Here is a 17,651-nt window from a genome sequence, read left to right as displayed (position 1 = left end):
CTTGCTCCTGAAACGATAGGTCCCGGGTTCGATCCCCGGTCGGGTCATGATGGAAAATGATCTTTTTCTTATTGGCCCGGGTCTTGGATGTTTATGTATATATGTATTTGTTATAAAATATAGTATCGTTGAGTTAGCCTCGAACTTACTTTGAGGCCAGCTCAATCTGTGTGATTTGTACTAATATATTGATTAATTAATTTTTTTATTAGTCTTCTGACTTCTTAATAAAAGTTGTTACAAAATTTTGTATTTTTTTTTTAATGATGGTCGAGTTTGTTTTATAATTACATTACTTGTTGAAGATGAGCTTTCCAACCAACTTCAAATCTTCGTATAATGAGCTGCATTGTTACAGTCTATAAATTATTTTATAGATCCTAAATATCTATTTCATCTAGATTATATACATTTTTTTACAATTCTCCAAGCTTGTCAAGTACCCTATTTATGGTCTATTGATATAAATAAATGTTCAATATTTTGACAACTAGAATAGACTCGCATGAAGTTAAGTGTATGGTACAAACACTTTTACCGGTAAAATTTGTGTAATATTGTCGGGGTTTTATCGTGGGTTGGTTAGTAAATAGGCACTAGGCAGTAGGTAGTAAAGTAAGTTTATTATAAAACTTAAGGTAAGACCCTTATTGGGTCTGTTCTTATTATTTTATATAATGTATATAAATTTATCACGGCCACCCTCTTGCGTCGCTAGCTTGATCGTAATGTTTACGCGTCAAAATGTTCGAGCGGATTTCGAATTTCAAAATTTATGACAGTAGATCCAAATGTGCCAGCGCTGGCGAAATACATCGAAAGAGATTCCAAACAAAGCTTAGCTGCGTTACAATATAATTATTTTAATTTGTTTTCAGTGATATCTGTGACACTGGTGTCAGATTTTTATTCAAGCCACCTAAAGGCACCTTACATTACTTTTGCGACTAACTACGGCCATCAAGAGGTAGGTATTCGTATACACATTATTAAACAAAATTGTTGTGGTTTCCTCACGATGTTTTCCTTCACCGGAAGCAAGTGGTGGTCGATGAAAACTATTATACATGAGTCAGATTGGTATACAAACTCATGTGACATGAGCAAGATTCAAACCAGGGACCTGTCGATCACATGAGGATGGTCTTAACATCTGGATCACCATCGCTTCAATGTAATCAAATAATTTTTATAAAATCAAATATCTGTTATGAAGCATAAACTGAATAGGTATGTTACTTGTTAGTATTAGCTTATAATAAAATAAATTAATAAAAATGTGTGGTGATCTTTAGTTGCACACTAGCACAGCCGTCACATAATATTTATCAATTTATTTTATTTCTTAACGAAGAATAAAAACAATATCTTAACAGATTATGCCACACCACTAGATAAATAAATTTTGTATAATTTTCAATAACACAATGTGATTACAGTTGACTGAACTGATTTCGGTAGCCACAGTTTTTTTTTTGGTCAACTGTAACTATAGTGTTATGGAAAACTTTCTAGTAAAATTCTTTATATCAGCGTGGTATAATTTGTCAAGAATTTTTCTTTATTTTTCGCAAAAAAAAAATAAAAAAGATAAAATTATGACTACATAGCGCGTTAAGGGGTAAAGACCATGAATTTAGTAAGCACTTCGTAGGTAGTACCAACTAATTCCATGGTAAAGATTCTTTTCTCATCACCTTGCGCCACACGACAAGCATGGCGCGCCGCCAACCGCCTGTGGGAGCACAGATAAACGACAAAAAGGAAGCCTATTCACAGAACTGCGCCGTACCACTGCCGCCTAACAATCCGTAGCCATTTGAATGTCGTAAGACTTCTGGCTGGATTTACACTGGTTTTGATGTGGCATATCTTGTCACAGATATATAAATCACTAGCTGTTTATCCGCCGCTTCGCCTGGTTAAATGCCGTATTAAAATGGGATGATACATGAAATAAATTTAAAATATTCACAGGGCATTTATAATGCATACAGCGCCATCTAGTGCAAAGTATTTTTCATTATATATATAATGAGTATTAAATGAGTTACTTCTTCTTGAGTTTACTTCTTCTCGGCAGTGATCGTTCCGAAATGCCAGTAGTTTGTAGCTTTTTGAGAAATTTCTATATAATATATTAGCATTGGCCGGCGGCTTCGCTTATTATTAAATTCTAAACAACATATTGCGATGAAACCTGTAACAGATTTTAAGTTAGACCATCGACTATAAAAATCTGGAAACCGCATCAAATTCCATTCAGTAGTTTTTGCGTTATGCGCGTACAAACTTACAGATAGAACACCAGACAAAATTTTTGAAAAAATCTTCTTTTCGCCTCTATTATTACCATAAAGACATTCTATTATTTTTATTTAATATTTCCTATGTACAAACTAGCTCACAATTTTATTATATGTATAGATTCCGAAAATATTTCGACTTTTACGTACGAACAAAAAATAACTTTACCTTGAACCCAAAAAGGAACAATTTATGTCGTAAGTAAGCTAATACCTTAACAAGGTGAAATTAATAATAGTTTTAGTGAATCCGGAGCAACATGTAAGATCTGGAAGCTTGCCAAGTTGAAGTTAGAGTTACGTGGCAGCTGTACTAATGAAATGTGAAATATTAATTGTATTCCTTATCTAATTAACTCATTAACAATATGTACGGTGGCGCTCACCCGAACTGTTCATATTCATATTTATTTATTGCAAGTTACAAGTTTGAAGATGTTACATAAGTGGATAAGTACAAGTGACGCCCTGTAAGGGCACAGCAAACTGTTTCTGAAAGTGAGTACTTGGCTAGAAAAATCTATGTAGGCACACTACGGACATATATAGTGGTTTGGTTCGCAGAGCGTTTCGATCCGCTGCGGCCGCACTGTCATTAGGATCCTTCAATTTTATTGAAGAAGGAATCTTTACCAAAATCAATCATTCTAAAATTGACATTACTACAGTACAGATTAATTATCTTAAAGTCAGATAGCAAAACTAATTCTTGTCTTTGTTAAAATTTGAAAGACTAAATACAGTATAATTTGGCAAAAATAACCACATTTTGAAGTGTTCATATATAGGAGACAAGTATAATGATGTATCGCAAGCTCATCATGCAGGAAACTTATCTCGAAATCTGAACAAAAAGGACTCTCTCCAGGGAAATAATATGAAAAAGACAAATCGGCTCGGAGATTGCTCCCGGTCAGATTCCACTGTTTAGTCAGAGTGAAAAATGACCAGATGTACGGACGGTTGAATTTTTTTTAGGTCCCTAGCCAATGGCATATTACTTTTAAGATGTTATATTTTAGTAACATTCTTGTGAAAATTGAAGATTTCAATATAAGACAGGATAATCTCCAGATTATGTTCATAGGTTGTCACTATTCAATCTTAAGTCCGCTACAGATTATCGTGGCTTTCGAGTTTTGTAACTGTTGACATTGTGCAAAGGACAAAAAACGTATTGGATATTAAATACGGTTTTGAGGTATGAAGGGCTCAGGTTTGTATCTTACTCGTGCCATATGAGTTTGTATACCAATCTGACAGATATATAGTAGTTTTAATAGACCACCACTTGCTTCCGGTGAAAGTAATCATCGTGAGGAAACCTGCACTCTGGTGGACAGTTTATTTCACTAGTGTGTATGCGACTACCAGCCACTAGATGGAGGTATGTAGTCGTAAAATCACGTCAGATGCTTTTAGGCGACTTGAATAAAATCTGACACTAGTGTCAGCAATAACACACTCAATGTGATAATGAAGTATTAAATAAGAAATTAATCAAAAAATATTTTTGAATTAATTTGTCAATAAAATGTTCAACTGAAAAATTGTGTACTTACATGTTATATTACTGATAAAAAATGGTAAGCTCTTCTGGCATAATAGGGACCAACACTGTTTGAATGAGTTTCTTTCGGCATTTCTTCTCAGCAGTGGTCGTTCCGAAATGCTAGTAGTTTGTAGCTTTGGTAAACATCATTTAATTTAGAATATGACGTAAAAATGCCTGTGAAGGCCTAATTTCTGAATAAATGATTTGATTTTGATTTTGATTCAACAAAATTTAATCATGTACAAATGAAAGAAATCTTAAAACCACATGGAAATTGTATTCGGTACCCACATCAGGGTGACTGGCAGGTTCTCGACCCGATCTCATCTGGACATACATAAGTTTATATCTCGTGAGATGGACTTGAGACTGGATGGTAGTATGACAGAATAAAAATATATTATTTAATTTGTAAATTGTATGATAGAAACGGTGGTGGTGTAATGGTTACGACGCCCGCCTCTGGATTGAAAGGTCCCAGGTTCGAATCCTATTCTTGCCACATGAGTTTGTATACCAATCTGACTCATGTATAGTAGTTTTCATTAACCACCACTTGCTTACGGTGAAGGAAAACATCGTGAGGAAACCTCCACACTGGTTGATTATTAATTTGTGTATGAAATCTGATTATTAATTTGTGTCTGAACTCCATTAATAGTGCCAAAAAACTTGTTGTGTGTGTTTCATTCCACGTAATGACCACGACCCTCAGCCATGAGGAAATACGACTATCATGATGAAGAATAATAGAAACGATAGAGTTTATAAGAATTAAACAGAGGATCGTATTTATTTGTATTATCTTAGGCCAGCGGCTCGTCCCGGCTTTGCTCGGTTAAAAATATAATTAATTGTACACCTGAATCTTCCTCAGGAATTACACTATCTATTGATGAAAACCATATGTAAATTAGTTCAGCCAATCCCGTGCGTTTTCGATCGCGTCTTCTAACATGAAAATTTAAATAACATAGGTATTTCTGATTTATTGGATAAATCAAATATTTAAAAGCAAGATTTGGCTCAATTGGTTAAAGAAGTAGTTTCTTATAAATCAATAACGGTCTGATCGATATTTTCATTTTAGTCAAATATACCCAAATGTAGTGCGAAAGTAAATTTGTTTGTTTGTAAAATATAGTTTATAATAAGTAAATCTGAGTATGCAAATCCGTGCAGTAGTTTTTGAGTTTATTGCAAACAGATAGACAGACAGACGCGGCAGGAGACTTTATATAATATGTAAGGTATGTATAGATATAGCGTGAAGAGCGCGCTTTATTTACTCAGCCAATCTTCTTGAAATTTTGCACAAATATATTTTGAAACACGGACAAGAACAAGAACATATAAATATAGAACTTTTAAATTGAAAATCATGCGGGCATAGACGCGGGCAAAATCTAGTAAGTAAATAAATTTAAAAAACTTAATAGTGAAAAAGATCCTGATTCTGTATGCGATACATTCACCTGGGTGCCACGTAAAACCCCACCCAAACTTAGTTATCCAAAACCGTAGAGCCTACGTGAATGGAATTACGGGGTATATCCTGCTAGCGCGAAGCGTTCGTACTTTTACATTGTTCGAATTAGTCAAATGCAGCAATTTAGATACAAAATACCCAAAGTATTTTGTATCTAAATTGCTGCATTTAGAACTGGCCCTATGAGACTTAGAAAGATAATATAATTCCTTGCAATTGTAGAAGTTGCCAAAAAATATCCACATCCAATCATATGGACGATTTGCTAGGCACACTCCATGAGTTGGTTGCACCTGTCAACTTTGACGTTAACTTTAAGTCGCCATCATTTAGATAAAACTAGCGGCCCATCGCGGCTCCGCTCGGGTAAAAACTTAATAGATTATACTCCTAAAACTTCCTCAGGAATCACTCTATTTATTAGTGAAACCGCATGAAAATTCGTGCAGTAGTTTTTGAGTTTATCGCAAACAGAGAGACAGACAGCCGCGGTTGAGGACTTTGTTTTATAAAATGTAAGGATGGCTCTTGGCTCTGTCTGCCCCGTAAGAGATGAGGACGTAAAATCTTTAAATAACCTTGGATATCTTGTTTGTATTAAAATCTAGTAATATCATTTTAAACATAGCTTTGTGGTACAAAATATTGATCATAACTGGAGTCAAAATTTTATTACATTCCCCAAAAGTTTTTAATTCAACGAGATTCAATAAAACCGTTTTATGGTGGAGTTTTTTCTAGCAATGTAGCGCAGAAATGGCACAGAAAATAAAAGGAACGATTTGTCTGGAGCTTAGAATTAAGAATAACAAAAAGATAGAAATGTTTTAGCTGCATTATTTGCTCGTTAACGATAGAAATATTCAATAATTCTTACTTACAGTTCACTAAAATTCAATCAAATTGAATTTGAGTTTAGTTTCAAATTTATTATTAGTCGAGGGCAAATTTACGTCCAGTTTCGCCGGTCCGGCCACGTTTTTTGTAAGCCAGCAAATTACATAGGGAATAAATGTGTAACTTTGCCGTTTCCTCCTGATCCTGACAGGTACTGGCTTGATGTCGTCGATTATGATTATATAGATAATAATAATAATAACTTTATTCACCAAAAAAGGACAATAGTTTGACAGAATCATTTCAAGGTAGATTTACAATTTATAAGTTATAAATAAATATATTAGGACAAATCACACAGATTAAGCTAGCCCCAAAGTAAGTTCGAGACTTGTGTTATGGGATACTAACTCAACGATACTATATTTTATAACAAATACATATATAGATAAACATCCAAGACCCGGGCCAATCAGAAAAAGATCATTTTCCATCATATCCGACCGGGGATCGAACCTGGGACCTCTTGGTTCAGGGGCAAGCACTTTACCACTGCGCCACCGAGGTCGTCCAGTAATCACCAAAATAACAATTAGTCATCATATACATTAGCGATTTAATTTTTATAGGTTGTGTTATTGTTATTACACCACAATCTGTCATTATTTTCTTACGTGTTTGAAATTTGTAAGTAGCATTTCTATACGCCTTTCATTCGTAATTCTGTGGTACAGAGTAAATCTAGCGGATAGCGTGAATTATAGCAAGAAGCTGTTTATCTGGTAGCCGAGAGTTGCATTTGGCGATGTTAGCCTCGTGTTTGTGAAGCTTGATACTATCTTTCATTTATTTATTTTATTCTTGTAGTTCTTGTCGGAATGGATGTTATATACAATTTTTGATCGGTATACGGCTGGGTGATCACCCTCCTCCTTTTGTAATGAGTATACTGGGCTGATTTTGATGAAATTTGGCACAGAGATAAACGAAATCTTCAAGAGTAAGATAAGATTTTAAGATATTTTTTTCATCATAGTTTTGCCCTAGGGAAGCCGAGACAGATCGTTAGTTTTTATATATACAGTTTTATAGTGCACCGCAGGCTTTGCCCTCAACAACGAATTAAACTGGGAACGCGATCATCTGATCGCTAATTCATAGAATCTATCTCCCTTCTCAGATGAGAAGGGAGATAGATTCTATGAATTAGCTAGTATTAAAAATAAAAATAAAACTTTGTCTATGTGTTTTTGTTTGTATTTTTTTTTTCACATTACAAAAGAGCATTAAATTTAGATGATTTTGATGTGAAATGGTGTGAAAATATTTTTGTTCTAAGTAAATCAATTTAAAAAAAAAACACATCATTTAGTGTTTCTACTGCGGTCAACCATAATGCATATCGTGCTTCTCTTCCTAATAAATAGCTTAATTGGAAATTCAAGCTGCAATCTGGATTTTAATGAGATCAAAGGCCAGAAACCGAGACGTTTCCAAAGAAATAGAAGAGCAAAGACATCGGATAATGTAATTAATGTAACAAATTTAAGGGTTTTTACGCAAAATGTCACATTCGCAAAATGTTTTTTTTTTTTTTTGCGACACATTAAAACGCATACATGTGTGCCAACTTAGTTAAATTAATAGATATAATATCATGTCTTTAGCATTTACGGGGTAGACAGAGCCGTAAGTTGCGAAACTCGGAGGTGACGTTTGATGAGATATGAAACTACGACAGGTTGTAAGTATATCGCCAAGTTTTGCTTTAAATTAGCCCTTGACTGAGTATTTTTACAATCTACGCGGTAGGAGAAGTAGCAGTCACGACCTACGTTTTTTCACTCCCAAACTAGCTACCAAGTATTGTACCTACAAATAGTATATTACAGTCTTTTATTGTAGTATATTATTTGCATTTTCGTTTAATTTTTCTTCATTAGAAACGTTTTGTTAAATTTACCCAATGTTTCACTCTGACATTTTGCTTATAGAGTGAAACTTTGTTCACTCTGACATTTTGCTATACTGACTTTCTGCGTCAACATCGATTCACGTCTTGCGGAACAGACGTTGCTAACTATGTTTAAACTTGACCCGAGTTTATTCGTATTTCCACTGGTTCTTGGAACTTTTTCCAAGTATCTCTTGCGTTTCGGAAACTGGATGGATATTTTTTTATTGATGCTCGCGACTACAATATCTTGTGTCTTTCTCACTCATATGTTGACGATGGCTGTCACGGATATGAAGCCATAAAGCCCAGGATTTAAGTTAAAAAATGAAAGAGAAAAATGCAAAGAATTTATGAAAAACTAACTAAATTGAATCATTATATAATACTTCAATATTTTGACAAAATCCGTTAGAAGATTCAGTTCATAAAACAGAAAACAGAAAACACATTTGGAGCGAAAAATGGGTAGCTGAGAAATTTAACTCTTGCTCATTTTTCGCACCCCAATTTCACCCTCGCGATAAAAGAAAAAAAACATATGAAAAGTTAACGGATGGAGCAAGACGCAAGCTCGATAAAGCCTGTGATATGCTATTTATATTTTTGTGTAATATTTTTTTTATTAAATGAGTTTCTTTTTTAATACACTGAATGACTGACTGACATATCAAACCGCTGGGTTTAAAAACTTCAAATTGAACACGTAGTCACGTCCTTATGTGGTCTAGGGGTGCACTAAGAAAGGATTTGTCAAAATTCCTACTTTAAGGGGGTAAAATGGGGGTTCAAATTTGTATGGGGAAACCAATTAGAGTCTAAATATTTCACTGAAGGGAAAATCACGCGGGCGAAACCGCGGGCAAAAGCTAGTAATTATAATATAATGGACTTATTTAAATAAATTTAGTTTAGGGTGAATTGTACCAGTCATCTTTGACGTTTAATTTGACCTAACTTTCAAGCCGTTGACTTTCAGACATAATTGCATACGTGCGTGTTTCTGCTCAGGTTGAAGTTAATGTCAAAGTTGAATGGTGCACCCTTATTATATAGTCGTTTCTATAAAAATCGTGTCTATAAAATTCACAGTTCTAGTCGTTTCATTAATTATAATTATCATGATATTATCTTTCTATGAAATATATAAATTTTGTTTGAAACATACACAAATTTTCGTATATGTGTCCAAATCCTTAAATTTGTGTTTGTTTGAAATACAAATATGTTTTCTCCAGAAAATTTGTGCAATACATTGCATCAGATATATAAATTACGGAATAAAGTATTTAAATTACATGCATTTTGAATTAATGTAATAGCATAAAATATTGAAAAGAATGATCAAAGAATAGATTTTTACCAGCTTTTATTTAGTTTCATCTGTCCCGCAAGTTAGATTTCTCCGAATTCCAGTGTGCAGGTTTCCTCACGATGTCTTTGTCAAGTGGTGGTCTTTGAAAACTACTATACACGAGTCAGATTGATATAAAAACTCATGTGGCACGAGTAGGATTCGAACAAATTATACATTATCGATTAAAGATAAGGTTTATTAATTTCCAAAAGATCATATTGGAAGTCTGTCATCACCGATGCTCACTCACTCGTGAAATGCTCGTCTCTGGGTTAATATTTCTGCTGTCCTTATACTTAACATACTGAAGTTTAAGGTATGCTTTTGCTTTTTATATTAATAACAGGATTTAATATTTTGACCGGAAGTCGTTAAAATTAATTAATAAAATTATTTATAGATCAATAACTATCATCAATCATCAATTAATTAATCATCAATTAATTTATAAAACTCTTCCATTACTGAGTGAATGACTGACAGACAGACAACGTACAGCCGAATGTACTGGGCGTAGGAAGTTAAAATTTAGCATGTAAGTTCTCTGGGGAGTGTAGGTGAGCACTAAGAGAGTATTTTTGGAAATTCCACCCCTAATGGGGTGAAAGGGGTGAAAAACTTTTATATGAAAGTTCTACTCTGTTGAAGTTAGTGACGTGAAAATTTAGATTTTAGTTGATTAGAACAAATTTTAAATACGTGTTTCAGATTAAATAAATAAATAATAAATAAATATAAATAAATAAATATATTAGGACAAATCACACAGATTGAGCTAGCCCCAAAGTAAGTTCGAGACTTGTGTTATGGGATACTAACTCAACGATACTATATTTTATAACAAATACATATATAGATAAACATCCAAGACCCGGGCCAATCAGAAAAAGATCATTTTCCATCATGACCCGACCGGGGATCGAACCCGGGACCTCTCGGTTCAGTGGCAAGAATCTTACCACTGCGCCACCGAGGTCGTCAGATTTTTTTTAAATTAACCCTCAACCCGTTCAAAAGGGGGGTAAAGGATTGTATGGGACTTATTACAATTTCATCGACTCTTCATCATTTGTCTTAAAGAATGACCGAGATTTTACTATAAAATTCACGCGGGCAAAATCTAGTTTATTTATAAAATACACGAGATCAAATTTTACTCCAAATAAGATTTCGAAAGGTACGTCACAAGACATAGCTACAACAAGCATAATTTCCAAAGCCCACGCAATAAAAACCTAGTCTTACTACGAGTACGTAAACTGCGGTTAAACCGGTTTTATTCTATATTTAACCCAATGATCGTAGTAATAACTTGTTTTGACCATCTTTACGTTCATTTTGTGGTAAATGTCCCGCAAAGTTTCATACTATAACGTAACTCCGTTGGGACAGTGTTAAGGTATCACACATAGAGCTAGAAAGAACAGACATGAACAGTTCATTTTCATACAAATCAATAAAGTGGTGACGGTAAGCCTTTACGACAAATGGGTAAAGGTATGTTATTGATTTGTTGTATGTATATTTAATTCTGATGACAATATTTTTTGAGTAGCCAATCACAGAAATATGCGATAGATGGTAAGTAAAAAAGCAAAAATTCGATATCAGTTTTATCTAGTACTAGCGGCACGACCCGGCTTCGCTCAGGTAAAATCATAATATAATTATACACCTAAACCTTCCACAGGAACCACACTATCTATTGTTGAAAACCTTATGAAAATCTGTGCAGTAATTTTCGAGTTCAGAGAAAGGCAGAGACTTTTTTTTATAATATGAAAGGATAAGACGTTAAAATATTACAGTTTTTAGTCCCGTGATGTGATGTACTTCTCAACATCAAATATCGTGCTTTGTAAATCTCAAGGACTCGTTTAATTGAAATTAATTGGTACATATTCTCGGAAAACAGAGCAAAAATTTTACAAAAAAAAAATTATGATGAATAATTACGTCAAGTGTGGCGTAGTTCCGAGGCGAAACGAAAACACCATAAAAGTCTTCGTTTTATTTTTCCTTTCTTATCATTCATAGCTCTGTATGTCATCCCGAAGAACGTCGCGTGTGATCGCGCGGCACTAAAACTCAACGGTCTGGGTTAAAATATTAGGGCCGGGTCATCTTCATAACGCTGACTGGACTGGTGCATAGCTTTTGAATATGGAAATATAACATGGAATTGTGTAACTTCCTTTCTTCGAAAATTAGACGTAGATCTTTACGTATATAAGACGTACCTAGCACTGGAATACTTTATCTATGGTATTTCCTTTGACTAGCTACTTTATGGATGGAGAAGAATGAGTAGAACACAAAAGAGAGACAAGATGATCCATTATTAGAACTTTTTCACATGATATTTTTCAACATACGAAAGTAATACGAGTACAGTTAACAGTATAAGTCACCTGTATGAATCTCTATGGCGCTGTAATAGCGACGAGTTTGCAATGAATTTCGATAGGTTAAGTGATGTCTACTGTACATCTGTTATAGGTTCTATTATATTCATTATTTTTAAAGCGTGACTCTGTTTGCTTCCCAGTTGCATTCCAAAGCCCAAGGTTTAGCACAGCAAAGCATAAAGTTGCTAATTCTTTAACATTAATGACTGCAGTGTAATCTAAGGGTTGTAAGAATACACTGTGGATGTTTTGCTCGTAAAAACAAACTGATAATTGCGCTTATAGATGGCTTTCTATTTAATTTACACCCTATTGGACGGCGATTTCCTACTGGGTTTCTTTCGCCGACATTTTTATTGTTATGAATGAATATGGATTTGGCTATAATTTTACAACCAATCGCCTGTCTGATGTCCATCCTGCCTGGGAATGCTATCGTTGCCTATCAGCTGTTAAGGCTTTTAGTCTTTTAGTTGTCTCGAACGACATCTATTGACGACCTCGGTGGTGCAGTGGTAAAGTTCTTGCCTCTGAACCAAGATCCCGGGTTCGATCCCCGGTCGGGTCATGATGGAAAATGATCTTTTTCTGATTGGCCCGGGTCTTGGATGTTTATCTATATGTATTTGTTATAAAAATATAGTATCGTTGAGTTAGTATCCCATAACACAAGTCTGGAACTTACTTTGGGGCTAGCTCAATCTGTGTGATTTGTCCTAATATATATATTTATTATTTATTTATCCAGGTGAGGATATGGAGTGCTCCTACTGTAAGGGGGTTCCCCCTCACATGCCGCAAAATTATATATTTATATCATAATATACTATACATATATATTAGCAAATATGTATTAGATATAGAATTGAAAATTAGTTTTATTTAACTTCATGGCTAACTGAGTAAATCAGTTAATATGTTATGTACAAATGGACGATACAGCAAAACAGTCGATTGTATCATCCTTTCGTACATAACATTGAATTCAGTGTCGTAAAATTCAAGTAAAGGAAAACTGTTGTGTTCAGTAAACGCTCGAGAAAACTCACGTACGTTTTTATCAATGACTGTAAAATTGCTATTAACGACACAGGAACCCAAATCGGTTTTAGTTTTACGTTTTGTTCTGATCCCAAAGTCATGCCCAAGTTTTATGACTTATATATTGGCTGTACGATTCATCCATACTAATATTATAAAGTCGAAAATCTGCTTGTCTATCTGTCTGTTTGTTCTGCTTTCATGGCTAAACCTATGGACCGATTTTGATGAAAGTTGGTACGGAAGATGGATAAAGATCTCCATTCAAACATAGGCTTTTTTTTGTTTAAAAATTCAACCCCCAAATGATTTTCATGGGGGGTGAAAGTTTGTATGAAAATCATATCTGTAGATAAATTGACGCGGACAAAAGCTAGTAAAAATAATTAAATATTCAGCATTGACACATAGTTAAATACATTATCAATAAGCTTCAAATAATGTCGTGGATGTGACAGTTATTCAAAACGTACACTTGGACTATCGCCAACTCGATTTGCCGTCTGCATCATATGTGCTGGAATAATTTTCGTCTCCGCATATATACGGCTTTCGTTTCATATCTCGTAATATGGCAAAAGGATTTCATTTCTTCAGACATTGACATATATGTTAACAAATTGCGTCAAAGATAATTTTTTGCGCATGTATGTATGTAAAATTATCCTAAATATAGGTATATAATCTTGGTAAAATAGATATTTTACCTAGATTATATACATATTGTCTACGCCAGTACACCACAACACTAGGCACGTCCCGCCCGCGACCCCTCGCGCGGCAGCCAATGGCTATCGAACACGACAATTTAAATTTTATTCCTGCGCGCGCACTACAAATCTAGTTTATTTCTATTGTTTTTTTTCCTGTCATTCGATTCGATTTCTGTTTTTCATTATACCAATTTGTAAGAACAAAGAAAAATATAATTATCTAATTCTTAGCTCCAAGTATTTTATTTTAACTACCTATTAGTTCCGTAACGAACACATATTTTTCACAATTCTCTGACTTTGTCAACTAATATTGTATTGAAATATACACAATCACATTCAATTACAAGACCTCAACTATCCTAACAAATAATATAAATGTGAAAGTTTGTTTGTTACCTCTATACGCTTTATCTACTCGACCAATCTTCTTGAACTTTTGCATACATGCAGTTTGAAATACGAAGAATGTGCCTTTAATTCCGGAAAAAATAACTGCTCACGTAGAAAAATCACGCGGACGGAGCCGCCGGCTGAAGCTAGTGTAAAGATATACCTAACAACATTAATCGACTGAGTGAGCGAAACGAGTCAGGTCTAAATATGTATAATGCTGGGGCAAAAAATATTTTTTTGTATACATACATACAAAAAATGATTCTTTGTGTAACGCATATAACTTTCGAACCATTGGTCAGATTTTGATGGAATCTAAAAGATATCTTTTATTTAGGATTGAGGTTTACTTTTGGTGTCGGACATAAAGAAAAGTATTATTGATAATGTTTAGAGCTTAATTTTAAGTAATGTGTTTTTCATGTTGTACCGTGTATCGAACGAAGCCGATACGGGCCACTAGATTATAAATGATTCGAAAAAGATTTCTCGAATATCTCGAAGAATGTAAATACATATCTCAATTACAAATATTTTCTATATGCAAAACTCGACGACAAGTTAAAAGTATAAAGAGACCGGACCAAAAATCTTCAACTGTGTTTGTCTCCAGTCCGAGATGTTGAAACTTCTATTACGTCACGAGAAGTCCCTCCGATAAATTCATCGTGGAACGTTCAAAGTATTTCGTAAGGAAAATTGTAAATAAATTTGTTTGCTTATAGGGTTGGCGGAGTTTCGAATTTTTTTTTTTTCGATCCGGTTAATGCAAATATATGTCTTTACTTGAAGACTTGGCAATAAATATTCAGCATATTTTTGGAGAATACAAAAGACTTTTTCCATGACAAAGTTTTATTTCTTTTTTTCATATAGAAACTCGATAAAAAAAGAATGTAAATCCAAATATATATTGTTTTTTTCATTCATATTTAACAACGAGTCATTATGGTGGCCAGGCCACAATGACGTTGGTACGTTGTTAAATCTGAATGTTAAAAAATATGATTTTAAATCTAGCTTTAAATAAAATGATTTGTTATTGTTATATTTTAATCAACTTTGGCTTTATAAAAGTTATACACAAAAATATCATTTTTGAATCTTTTACGGATAAAAGTAATTCAAATTGTGACAAAAAACTCACGACCGTGCAGTATACCGTTCCCACAACTGGAACCGTTCCAAGGAGATCCGGTCCTACTTATAAAACGGTTGAAGATATCTGCTTCAAAATTGACATGAAAGATTCCACCTGAGACTTAGTTACATTGCAATTTAAGTAAAAGCTAGTGATATTATTTTGCATCTCTCATATTCGATAAGTAGGTCCTTATTACTCCCAAATGGGGCTTGTAGGTGACCAATAAGCGCTCTAGGGTAATAATGTAGCTAGAAAACCCCTAGGGCGGTAAGTAATTTAAAAAAAAACACTACACTCTCTCATAAAGTTCGCGTACATCTAACCATCATACTGGCAATAGACATCATGCATTCAGCCAATGACCAAAAAGGTCGCTTCGCTATTCAGCCTTGTCTTCGTATGAATATAGTCACCAATTTTAAATATCGAACGGTGAAGCTCAGTTCCGTTCTTGAAAAAAAAAAAATGTTCTTTACTTGTTTATTTTTAATGAAAAAAGGCGGGAATAGAAAAAACTTTTACTTTAAATATTGCTTGTTTTTGGGATTTTTTTTTTATAATTACGTGCGTTAGGAAAAGACAATTCTTGTAATAATGTTTTTTTTTTCTACTTACCTCACAATCGAGGTGTGATGCAGAGTAGTTAGCTCGGATGTAAGCATCAGTTGCAGCCTCGAACGTAGGGCTTGATATATCGGCCTGCAATTGATGCCTTACAGCCCTTGGCTACTAATCTACTATTATTTCAGTTAAATATAACATACGTACTGTATAAAAAATCTTGTGTTATTTTTTATTTAAGTGACAACCCTGCAATATAGTAGCCGGGCTGTAATATCAAGGTTTCACTTTAAACTCTAGAAAGATTGCAACCCTTGTAATAGCTTTTTTGATACGTGAATTTGTTTCTCTTAGGTCAATAAATCTCTCTTTTATCATGTTCTCGGTTTCATTTGGAGCTGTGACGCTCCGCGACGTTTGAAGTAATAAAGACGGAAAAATTTTTTTCTTGCTCAATGTACATAAAAGTTATGATTGAATTCTAATTTTTACCGTTTGAGCACTATTTGGCACTTTCTGTATGTGTATTTTATAAAATGTGTTTTTATTACTGAATATGTAAGGACATATTAGATAGAGAAAACAAAGTCATTTGCCGCTACTGTCTCTCTGTCTGTTCGCGATAAACTTAAAAACTACTGCACGAATTTTCATGCGATTTTCACCAATAGTTAGTGTGATTCCCGAGGCACGCTTAGATGTATTTTACCCCAGCGACACTCGTCGCTCACCTAGGACGCAATAAAGGCGTGGACAGTACGAAAAGGCTTATTATATTATCCTTATGAAATTTGTCAGCCGCCTTTGAATAGTATGCTCCATTGCGCTTGTATTACTGATGAGGGTGCGCGACGGACGGCCAGGATGGAGCAGTAAACTTTTATTGATAGATAAAATAATGGTTTGGAGTTTTTTGATTTGCATGGCCTGGCAATTCATAAAATAAATATTTTATCAGTAGAAAAGGATGAACAATATAATTAAGTAGAAGCAAAAATATGATATCGTTATGAAAATTGTTCTCTTTAAAAGCTAAAATGATTTGGAGAAAATAGTTATATTGATAAAGGCTGTGGACCTTGTGTGCTTGTGCGACGTTGGACAAAAGACTGCGATGAAGTTTGTTGCGCCGCTTCTTCTTCACCTGCGCTTTGAAAGCCGGCAGTAGACTTAGTTTAAGTAATTTTTTGACGTCAATAAGTGATGTATATCATCGTAAATTGAATAAATAATTTTGAATTTGATAAGTGATAATGATTGTTAATTCCTAACATGGAAATGTTGCTACTTTAACTATATCAACTATACTTTAACTACAAAAACGACACAAATATTAAGTTATAAATATTTATATATATAATTTAATTATAACCAAATATTTAGTAGTGTCCACCAAGTATGAAGTCGGGGGAGTTTCGCTCCCGTGGGAATTTTGAGATAAAATATACCCTATTAGCGATCTTGGACAATGTACCCTTTCTAATAGTGAAAGAATTTTTGAAATCGGTTCGGTAGTTTCGAAGATTGCCCGCCTCAAACATACCAACTCCCAAAGACACAAACTCACAAATAATAGAATAGATCATTTTCTTGTCCATAGATTTGCATGATTGGTAACTAAGTACTTGGTTACTAAGTATAGTAAAATGACGTGAAACCCAGTCAACTACGGATCCAAGGCATCACAAATTGACACACAAGACACATTTGTATAGCGATTACTGATAGGCCCCGCGTCTAATTAGCACGACAATGATTGAGTACTATACCCTAATGATGGCATTCATAATTGATACCAAATTGTTGGAGATTGTGAATGTAATGCAAATATACATTCAGTGAAAAGGAAAGCCGTCTTGCGAAAATTTACATCTATGGCGGTGGTGGTGT

General features: G+C 34.2%; 1 protein-coding gene across 2 annotated transcripts in view; it reads right to left on the bottom strand.

The window, feature by feature from the left end:
* tn (thin) overlaps positions 1–17,651 on the bottom strand; it is a 78,449-nt gene that overhangs the window by 49,610 nt on the left and 11,188 nt on the right. The gene's annotated exons all lie outside the window — the stretch shown is intronic.

Source organism: Plodia interpunctella, chromosome 13, assembly GCF_027563975.2.
Source record: "Plodia interpunctella isolate USDA-ARS_2022_Savannah chromosome 13, ilPloInte3.2, whole genome shotgun sequence".
NCBI lineage: Eukaryota > Metazoa > Arthropoda > Insecta > Lepidoptera > Pyralidae > Plodia > Plodia interpunctella.
The sequence above is the reverse complement of the archived record's forward strand: the minus strand, read 5'-3'. Positions and strand labels throughout refer to the sequence as shown.